Source organism: Bufo gargarizans, chromosome 3 (genome assembly GCF_014858855.1).
Source record: "Bufo gargarizans isolate SCDJY-AF-19 chromosome 3, ASM1485885v1, whole genome shotgun sequence".
NCBI lineage: Eukaryota > Metazoa > Chordata > Amphibia > Anura > Bufonidae > Bufo > Bufo gargarizans.
In genome coordinates, this window is record NC_058082.1 from 462,134,698 (window position 1) to 462,146,721 (window position 12,024).

Sequence of the window (12,024 nt, forward strand, 5' to 3'; positions counted from 1 at the left end):
AGGCTTTATTGTTGAGTAAGGCTACAGCGTATGAATGGAAAAGTTATTAAATGTTATTAGACAGGTTCAGTTTGGGACTGTTCCTTTATTAGAAAGGGGACTTCTTATTCAAACTGACTCTCCTGCCAGAACTCAAGGACTCTTATGTGTATTATGAATCTGTTGCTTTGTGCTGCCTCAGATTTCTTCCCTTTTGTCGCAAACAGTGAGGATACATCTCTACGAATGAAAGGGAACACTAGTAACAAATCTACTACTATAATATGAACAGGGCCAGACTCTGAGCCTGACAGACTAAACAATGGATGCTCTAATCCATTGTTTCCTTGTAAAGTAACGCATGTGTATGGTGTTTGAATTGTGCAGATGGTTACAGAGTAGTGCCAAACAGTTGGATCAATCTAAGGTGAATGGCCATCAACAAGGCATTATAAGGACAAAATTTGCCTTTGCTTACCTTTCAGTTGCTGCTAACTTTTCAAACTGCATGGCGTTGGTTGGTCCGCACAGTAGGATAAGTATCTATGGGAGTGTATTGAGTTGCTATTATCATTGGTGTGTTTGGGGACATTTCATATAATATATTTCAATGGTGTCGCAATGCCACATTCAATATGGCATTGAGTCGCAGCATATCACATATTGTATTCAGACATCATTAAATTACCGTACATTATATGAAATCCCGCACAACAAATGACGCAGTGTAGTCGTACCCTAAAAACACTCCTGTGGTCATCAATATTGACTAGAATATTGGTGATTTTTCCCATCAGGCTGCTCAGCCATGATTGCATATCATATGCAGGATCACATTATTACTAGGGTTGAACGAACCCTAGTTCGGGTTCGTACCGAACTTTTGGATTTTTTGACCCCGGACCCGAACCCGAACATTTCAGTAAAAGTTCGGGTCCGGGTTCGGTGTTCAGCGATTTCTTGGCGCTTTTTGAAAGGCTGCAGAGCAGCCAATTAACAGGCGTTTAAGGCCCCTTTCACACAGGCGAGATTTCAGCACATGAGCTGTGGTTTTCACGCATCACTTGTGCGTTGTGTGAGAATCGCAGCATGCTCTATTTTGTGCGTTTTTCACGCAACGCAGGCCCCATAGAAGTGAATGGGGCTGCGTGAAAATTGCAAGCATCCACAAGCAACTGCGGATGCGGTGCGATTTTCACGCACGGTTGCTAGGAGATGATCAGGATGGGGACCTGATCATTATTATTTTCCCTTATAACATGGTTATAAGGGAAAATAATAGCATTCTTAATACAGAATGCTTAGTACAATAGGGCTGGAGGGGTTAAAAAATAAATAAAAATGTAACTCACCTTAATCCACTTGTTCGCGCAGCCCGGCTTCTCTTCTGTCTTCTTCTTTAAGGAATAGGACCTTTGATGATGTCACTGCGCTCATCACATGGTCCATCACATGATCTTTTACCATGGTGATGGATCATGTGACGGACCGTGTGATGGGCGCAGTAACTTCACCACAGGTCCTTTTCCTACTGCACAGCAAAGATGAAGACAGAAGAGAAGCCGGGCTGCGCGAACAAGTGGATTAAGGTGAGTTAAATAATTTTATATTTTTTTTTAACCCCTCCATCCCTATTCTGTATTAAGAACGCTATTATTTTCCCTTATAAACATGTTATAAGGGAAAATAATACAATCTACACAACACCTAACCCAAACCCGAACTTCTGTGAAGAAGCTCGGGTTTAGGTACCAAACATGACGATTTTTCTCACACGCATGCAAAACGCATTACAATGCGAATTTTCCCGCAACGCACCCGCATCTTATCTGGCCAAAAAACATGACACCCGTGTGAAAGAGGCCTAACTGTCTGACCTTAGAAGTAATCACAGCCATGCCTACTAATGGCATTGCTGTGATTGGCCAGTGCAGCATGTGACCCAGCCTCTATATAAGCTTGAGTCACGTAGCGCTGCCCGTCACTCTGCTGTTACTAGTGTAGGGAGAGGATACTGCTGGTGATTTCAGGGAGAGAATAGGACAGAATCTGTGATCAGAACTCGAAGTGACAGAAAAAAAAACTTTTATCCGTCTGTTAGTTAGGTGGGCGGCGGCCATTTTATGCAAGCTCAGCACTGCATCTGAGCTTTTGTGACATTCAAATCCAAGCTTGAAATACTGCACTAATAATCTGGTTTTAAAAAAAACACCCTTTTTTGGCAATATACAACATCTGGTGCATTTGCAGTATTAGTCAGTGTGCAATTTAAGCTACAAATACAGCCATAATTTTCTGGGTTTTTACAAACACACTTTTTGTGCAAAATACACTATTTTACAGCCCTAGCTGCATCTGCACGTGTGAAATTCAATCGTTTTATACAGCTTTTATATTCTGTTAGTAAAAAAAAAACCTCTTTTTTGGCAATATCCAACATCTGGATTAGTCAGTGTGCAATTTAAGCTAGAAATACAGCCATACTTTTCTGGGTTTTTAAAAAATACACTACTTTACAGATCTGCACGTGTTAAATTCAAGCGTAATATACAGCTTTCATATTCTGTTACTAAAAAAACAAACTTTTTTGGCAATATCCAACATCTGGATTATTCAGTGTGCAATTTAAGCTAGAAATACAGCATCTGCACGTGTGAAATTCAATCGTTTTATACAGCTTTCATATTCTGTTATAAAAAAAACTACTTTAAAAAAAAAAAATAATAATAATATTGCAGCCCTTGCTGCATCTGTGATTGTGAAAAACAAGTTTTAAAAATGTAAATAATTTTCTGGCTTTGAAAAAACACAAATTTTTGGCATTATTCAACATCTGGATTATTCAGTGTGCAATTTAAGCTAGAAATACAGCCACCATTTTCAGGGTTTTTAAAAACACACTTTTTTGCCAAAATACACAATTTTACAGCCCTTGCAGCATCAGCACATGTGATATTCAAGGGTTAAATACTGATGTCATATTCAGTTATTCACACCCGTTTTTGTCCAAAAAGTTTATTTTGAAGCCCGTGCTGCATACCGTATTTTTCACCCCATAAGACGCACTTTTTCCTCCCCCAAAATTGGAGGAAAATGCCCCTGCGTCTTATGGAGCGAATGCTGACATGTTTAACATCGCTGGCTGCGATGTGCAAGTGGAGGAGGGACTGGGAGGAGAAGCTGGGGGCCGGCAATTGCGGCGGGGCGGTGCAGTCAATGTACTATAGCTCCGCCCCGCCGCTCCAGTGCTACACAAATATAAAATGTATTATTCAATTAAAAGTTATTAAACATGCCCCCTCACTCCTAATAGTACTGTATATCCTAATTGCTTCTGTATAATGCTGGCAGGCAGGCCGAGCGGGCGGAAGCGTAACTCCCTGATGTCACGTGCCTGCGCCGCCTACTTTATGAATGAAGTAGGCGGCGCAGGCAAGTGACGTCAGTGAGTGACGCGCCGGCCGCCCGGCCGCCTGCTGGCATTATACAGAAGCAATTAGGATATACGGTACTATTAGGAGTGAGGGGGGCATGTTTAATAACTTTAAATTGAATAATACATTTTATATTTGTATACTGGGGTTGCTGGGGTGGCGGTGGGACACACACACACACACACGGAATCTGTGGATGGCACAGTTGAGGGGTGGGGGTCTGTGGATGGCACTGTTATGGGCTGGGGGGTCTGTGGATGGCACTGTTGTGGGCTGGGGGGGGTCTGTGGATGGCACTGTTATGGGGTGGGGGGTCTGTGGATGGCACATATATAACAGTGCCAGCCACAGATCCCCCCCCTGTAACAGTGTCCGTCATCCACAGATCCCCCCCATAACTGTGTCCGTCATCCACAGATCCCCCATAAGTGTCCGTCATCCATAGATCCCCCCATAAATGTCCGTCATCCACAGATCCCCCATAAGTGTCTGTCATCCACAGATCCCCCCATAAGTGTCCATCATCCACAGATCCCCCCATAAGTGTCCGTCAACCACAGATCCCCCCATAAGTGTCCGTCATCCACAGATCCCCCATAACAGTATCCGTCATCCACAGATCCCCCCATAACAGTGTCCGTCATCCACAGATCCCCCCATAACAGTGTCCGTCATCCACAGATCCCCCCTATAACAGTGTCCGTCATCCACAGACCACCATTAGTTCCAAACCCATCAAAGGCACACCTTTTGGTTAAAAATATTTTTTTTCTTATTTTCCTCCCCAAAAATCTAGGTGCGCCTTATGGGCCAGAGCGTCTTATAGGGTGAAAAATACGGTATGTCATTGTGAGACACACTTTAGATACTGTGGTTCTATTCAGTTATTTGAAAAACAGCCATTTTGTGCACAAAACTTTAATTGCGGCCCAGTCTGGATCAGTTCATGTGAGATATACCCTTTAGATACTGTGGTTCTATTCAGTTATTTGAAAAACAGCCATTTGTGCACAAAACTTTAATTGCGGCCTAGTCTGGATCAGTCGGTGTGAGATACACCCTTTAGATACTGTGGTTATATTCTTCTATTAATAAAACACCCTTTTTAGGCAAAAATACACAATTTTTCGGCCCTTGCAGCATCAGCACATGTGAAATTCAAGGGTTATATGCTGCTGTCATATTCAGTTATTAAACAAACACCCGTTTTGGTCCAAAAAGTTTATTTTGCAGCCTTTGCTGCATATGTCATTGTGAGATACACACTTTAGATACTGTGGTTATATTCAGTTATTTTAAATGCAGCCATTTTGTGCACAAAACTTAAATTCCGGCCTAGTCTGGATCAGTACGCGTGAGACACACCCATTAGATACTGTGGTTCTATTCAGTTATTTGAAATACAGCCATTTTGGGCAAAGAAATTTAATTGCAGCCTAGTTTGGATCAGTCGGTGTGAGATACACCATTTAGATACTGCGGTTATATTCAGTTATTTAAAAAACACCAATTTTGGGCACAAATCTTTAATTGCGACCTAGTCTGGATTAGGGCGCATGAGATACACCCTTTAGATACTGTGGTTCTATTCAATAATTAGAAAAACAGCCATTTTTGGCCAAAAACTTTAATTGCGGCCTAGTCCGGATCAGGGCGTGTGAGATACACCCTTTAGATACTGTTGTTCTATTCAATAATTTCAAAAACAGCTATTTTATTCAACAAACTTCAATTGTGGCCTAGTCTGTATCAGGACGTGTGAGATACACCCTTTACATACTGTGGTTCTATTCAGTTTTAAAAAAAACACCCATTTTGGGCACAAATCTTTAATTGCGGCCTAGTCAGGCTCAGGGCGTGTGAGATACACCCTTTAGATACTGTGGTTCTATTGAGTTATTTGAAAAACCGCTATTTTATTCAACAAACTTTAATTGCGGCCTAGTCTGTATCAGGCTGTGTGAGATACACCCTTTACATACTGTGGTACTATTCAGTCATTAAAAAAACACCCATTTTGGGCAAAAAACTTTAATTGCAGACTAGTCTGCATCTGTACGTGTGAGATCCAACCTTTATATACTGTCGTTCTATTCTGCTATTAATTAAACACCCATTTAAGGCAAGATCCTAAATTTGAGAAATATTAGGAGAGCGTCAAATAAGGGACGTGGCCCAGTTCGTGGTGCTGCTGGTGGAGCTCCTGTTGCAGGGAGAGGACGTGGTCGATCTGTGCTAGCTACACGCACAAGTGAAGCCCCTTCCTCAGGTGCGAGTAGGCGACAGAACCTGCAGCGGTATTTGGTCGGGCCTAATGCGGCTCTACGACTGGTGATACCTGAACAAGTACAGGCGATAGTAGATTGGGTTGCTGACAGTGCCTCCAGTTCCTTCACATTGTCTCCCACCCAGTCTCCTGCTGAAAGATCAGAGTTGGCACCTGCAGCTGATGTCCATCAGTCTTTCACCTCACCCCCTTGCAAATCAGCCAAGCAGTCTGAGCCTCAAGTCATGCAGAAGTCTCTTCTGCTTTTTGATGACTCCGTTAGCAGGGTTTCCCAGGGCCATCCACCTATCCCTGCCCCAGAAGTGGAAGAGATTGAGTGCACCGATGCCCAACCACTTATGTTTCAAGATGAGTACATGGGAGGACCATCGCAGCACGTCTGGAATGATGACGAAACACAGGTGCCTACCGGCACTTTCGAAATTGTGCAGACCGACAAGGAGAGCTGGGGTGAATACTGGGTGGAAGATAATGTGGAGGACGATGAGGTCCTCGACCCCACATGGAATCAAGGTCATGCGAGTGACCTATGTAGTTCAGAGGAAGAGGCGGTGGTCGCACAGAGCCACCAGAACAGCAGAAGAGGGAGCAGGGTGCAAAAGCGGAGCAACCGTCCCCTTGATAGTACACCTGCTACCGCAGCAAGGGACCGAGCACACCAAAGCCATCTCCAAGGAGTTCCCTGGCGTGGCAGTTCTTCAGATAATGTGCTGACAACAAGACACGAGTGGTTTGCATGCTGTGCAATCAGAGCCTGAAGCGATGCATAAACGTTCTCAACCTGTGCACAACCTGCATGACCAGGCATTTAAGTTCAAAGCACAAGCTGCAGGGGAGTAGACACTTCAAAAACCAAGAAAGGTCTCTGGCTCCTCCTGCTTCCTCCTCTGCTGTAGTCTCGGCCTCTTCATCCACCTCTGGAGTGACAGTGCCACCTGCCACCCTGCAAACAGAGGATCTGCCAGCAACACCACCACCTGGGTCACCAAGCAGCTCCACAATATCCCACGGAAGCGTTCAGCTCTTCATCTCCCAAACACTGGAGAGGAAGTACCCCACTACCCACCCATGATCCCTAGCCCTGAATGCCAGCATTTCTAAATTACTGGCCTTGAAATGCTGTCATTCCGTCTGATGGAGACGCATAGTTTTAAAGGCCTTATGGAGGTGGCTGTCCCACAGTACATCGTGCCCAGCCAACACTACTTTCCCAGGCGAGCCATTCCTTCCCTGCACAACCAAGTAGGGGACAAAATCAGGTGTGCACTGCGCAACGCCATCTGTGGCAAGTGCAACGAGCCGGACACTGGTACGGTGGCCAAATATGCAGTGGGTCAGGATAGATGTATATAAGTCTATGAGTTGTTCGTGATGCCAATTGCAATGTTGCGCAGGGTACTGTTGCAGGGCCCTTTAAGATGTAATAACTCACGTACCAGGTGAGGAATGCCAGAGTGGGGATATTGTCTCTGTGTAATGTCAACGGTGTCTCCTACCTGGGTACGGCTGGACTCCTGGATCCTGGCTCACTTGCAATAAATTGAGTTCTTTGCTAGTAGGAGTAATTGAGGAACGTGGTAGCAGTAAATAAGGTCCAGACTTGTGATATAATCCAACTTGTCTTTACTTAATGCAGCATAAATCCATACGAGTTACAGCAATAGTCCTTTAGGTCCCAGCAGGTATTGGCAATATGTGGCAGGGATCAATATCTCTTCTGCTTCTGATTATATGCCTGGAGACTATGTAGCAGGTATCCATCTTCTGCTCTGTCTATCTTCTGCTTGGTATGGGCCTGACTAGCTGAGGAGGAATTTGGACTTCTCCTGGACTCTGGATATGTACTCACAGTACTGCTCGCAGGGAATGGTTCTTCCTGGAGATCTATAGTTCTGTAGGTGCTGCTTGCTTGTCCACAGTCGAGGCTGAAGGGCTCGGACTGGGAAGAGTGATCTTTGGCCTCAGCCGAGGCACGATCCTGTCTTGGGATCCCTGTTTCTGGGAGCTCCTACTAACACAGCCTACCCCAATCAGGGGTGGCTGGTACACTCACTAACTTCCTTCTCCTCCTCATGAGACAGGACATGGGACCGACCCACTTCTGCTCACAGAGGGGGGAGCTAAAATTGGAATGAACTTTTCCAGTCTAGCAATACTAAACTGGCTATGGTCCTGCTATATACTGCTGCCACCTGCTGGTGCACATGGAACTTACAGCAAACACATAAAACAGGCCTGGAAAATACATAAAATGACATTAATGACAATATGATTACACTTAACATATGGTAGCAGGGAAGAAGAGTTTGGTAACATAACTCCGGGATGTTACACAAGGTGCACCTCACTACGGATACGTGGACCAGTAACATTTTATCTCCCTAACAGCACACTGGGTAAATGCAGTGGCGGCTGGGCCTGAGGCGGATAGCAGTTTGGCGCATGTCCTTCCACCACTGAGGATTGCAGTTTGCCTCGTTGTTGCTTCCTCTTCCTACCCCGCTTCCTAATCCTCTACCAGCTCCTCATCCGTTCAGCGTAACACCTTCACCACCAACTTCAGCACAGCCAGGAATAAATGACAGCAGGCAGTTTTAAAACATATCTGTTTGGGGGACAAACCCCACACCGCGCAGGAGCTGTGGATGGGCCTTGAACAACAGACCGATTAGTGGTTTGTGCCAGTCAGCCTCAAGCCCGGCCTGGTGGTGTGCGAGAATGGGCAAAATCTTGTAGCAGCTCTGGGACTAGCCGGTTGGATGCAAATCCCTTGCCTAGCGCATGTGCTGAATTTAGTGGTGCAGAGATTCCTTAAAAATTACCCCGATATGTCAGAGCTGCTGCATAAAGTGTGGGCCGTCTGTGCGCGCTTTCGGTGTTCTCACCCTGCTGCTCGCCTGTCAGCGCTGCAGCGTAACTTCGGCCTTCCCGCTCACCGCCTCATATGCGATGGGCCCACAAGGTGGAACTCCACCTTGCACATGCTGGCTAGACTGTGGGAGGAGCAGCAGCAGGCGATAGTGGAGTTTCAGCTGCAGCAAGCACGGGTGAGTCTCTCTGCGGAACAGCACCACTTCACCACCAATGACTGGGCCTCCATGCGAGACCTGTGTTGCGTTGTTTCGAGTACTCCACCAACATGGCCAGTGTCGATAACGGTGTTCTCAGCGTTACTATCCCTCTTCTATGCCTCCTTGAAAAAACACTGCTGGCGATGATGGAAGAGGATGTGGCACAGGAGGAGGAGGAGGAGGAAGAGGGATCATTTCGTAGGGTTTCCGGCCAGTCAATTACAAGTGCCTCTGAGGGTGGGTTCCTGCACCCACAAACACCAGGTACACATTTGTCCATCCAGGGCACAGTTCTGGAGGATGACGAGGTGGAGGATGAGGAGGAGGAGATGGAGGAGGAGGAACCTTGTACACGGCAGGGTGGCACCCAGACCAGCTCATGGCTATCACTGGTGCGTGGCTGAGGGTATACAGAGGACATAGACGATACACCTCCCACAGAGGATAGCTTTTCGTTGCCTCTGGTCATCCTGGCACACATGAGCGATTACATGCTGCAGTGTCTCCGCAACGACCGCCGAGTTGCCCACATTCTAACTTGTGCTGATTACTGGGTGGCTACGCTGCTGGATCCCAATTACAAGGACAATGTACCGTCCTTATTTCCCTCACTGGGTAGCGTGATCGTAAGATGTGCGAGTACAAGCGCACTCTGGTACACGCGCTGCTGGTGGCATTCACACCTGACAGCGGGGGCACAGTAGAAGCACAAGGCGAAGGCAGAGGAAGAGGTCGCCAACGCAGCTGGGGCACCGCCAGCACCTCAGAAGGCAGGGTTAGCATGGCCGAAATGTGGAAAAGCTTTGTGAGCACGCCACAACAACCAGCACCACCAGCTGATATGGAGCATCTTAGCAGGAGGCAGCATTTCACCAACATGGTGGAGCAGTATGTGTGTACTGAATGACGCGTCTGCCCCCTTTAACTTCTGGGTCTCCAAATTAGGCACATGGCCTGAGCTTGCTCTTTACGCCTTGGCGGTGCTGGCGTGCCCTGCAGCCAGTGTGTTATCGGAACGTGCGTTTAGCACGGCCGGGGGCGTCATCACCGACAAGCGCAGCTGCCTGTCCACAGACAATGTGGACAAGCTCATGTTCATTAAAATGAACCAGGCATAGATCCCACAGGACTTATCCATACCTTGTGCAGAATAGACATGTATACCGGCCTTAACCAGCCATTGTTATACTACAGCACAATTGCTCATTCTTGTACTTTGGATATTTCACACTCTTTTGGAGTGTACCCTAATAAAATAAAAAATTAAATTAAAGCCAAAAAACAGTGTTGGCTACCTCGTCCTCCTCCACCGCAGCTTCCACCTACACCGCTACGTCCTCCGCCTCCTCAAACTCCTACTCCATTAGTAACTCCACCTCATAAATCAATTTTTTCTTTTTTATTTGTACGTATTTTATTTTATGTCATTTTACTACTTTGTTTATTACATTTTCGGTGAAATTCACAAATTTTTGGGTGTGATGTACCACTGCTATACCTAGTAGACAGGTAAAAAAAAAAAAAATTGTCAGTTACATTTCCGGGTGAAATTCACCAATTTTTGGGTGTGATGTACCACTGCTATACCTAGAAGACAGGCAAAAATTTTTTAATAATTTGTTACATTTTCTGGTGAAATTCACAAATTTTTGGGTCTATGACAGAAAAAAATTGTTTATTGTCACCCGAAAATGTAAAAGAAAATTATTGAAATTTATTAAGCTGTCAACTAGGTAGAGGAGGGGTATATTAACCCCTCCTCTACCTAGTTGACAGCTTAATAAATTTCAATAATTTTTCTTTTACATTTTCAGGTGACAATAAAAATTTTTTTCTGTCATAGACCCTTGCTCTACCAAGTAGACAGGTTAATAAACTTCTGTAATTTTACTGTTACATTATTGGGTTGACATTTTACAATTTTGGACGTGAATAAACCCCTGCTCTGCATAGGTGACAGGGAATACAATTTCAGAAATTCTTCTTTAATAGATGCACGCCACAACCACATCCTTTCATGCAATGCTTAAACTTTAACAAGTTGTACCACATTTGCTCTTCAATAATTTGTCCCACAATTGCGCTTTACTAATTTGTCCCACATTTGCGCTTCAATAATTTTCCCCACATTTGCGCCTCAATAACTTTTCCCCAATCCCCAAAAAATGTAATACATTTATCTCCCTTGGATGTGGTCTCTCTTTTTTACGCTCCCTCTCCGGCATGGACCCGTGATTCGCCGATAACTGTGATCAACATGGTAGACTCAGAAAAGAACATCAAAAGTTGATAGAGAAGATATCCAAATGGATGGTGGATGTCACTGGGGCACCTCTGCATAGGTGACAGGAACATAAATTTTAAAAAATCGTCTGTTACATTGTCAAGTGACATTTTTGAAATTTTGCCTCTGCATAGTTGACAGGGAATAAAATTTAGGAAATTCTTCATTAATTGATACGCGCCACCTCCTTTTATTCAATGCTTAAACTTTAGCAAGTTGTCCCACATTTGCGCTTTAATACTTTGTCCCGTATTTCCACTCTATCCTATTTAATTTGAAAAAATTAACCTTCCTTGGATGTGGTCTCTCTTTCTCACGCTCCCTCTCCGGCGTGGAACCCTGATTCGCCGATAACCTTGATCAACATGGTAGGCTCAGAAAAGAACATCGAAAGTTGATAGAGAAGATATCCAAATGGGTGGTGGATGTCACTAGAACGTTCGATCAGGCGTAAAGTTATCTAGAGTCAACAAAGCGGCAGCAGGGCCTCTCCTGGCTAACGTTTCCAAATCCAAAATACCACAGTGACATTCCCTATAATTTTTTATTAATCATTCCAAATAACAGGGCATCTTAAGAGTCCTGTATTCTTATTTATCGTCACTACCTCCCCGAGTCGGGAGTGGGTATGCCGCGAAATCCTTCCGTTTTAATAGCTTCTCCCACATTTCCGCTCGATCACAATTAAATTTCATCCATTGATCTGCCTTGGATGTGGTCTCTCTTTCTCACGCTCCTTCTCCGGGGTGGAACCCTGATTCGCCGATAACCGTGATCACCATGGTAGGCGCAGAAAACATTGAAAGTTGATAGAGCAGATATCCAATTGGATCGTGAACATCATGGGGACGTGTGACATGGTGGGACAGTATGTGAGCACACGCCTACATGAACAGACTGACAGGGGTCAGCCCCTGCAACTTCTGGGTCTCCAAATTGGGCACATGGCCTGAGCTTGCCCTTTACGTC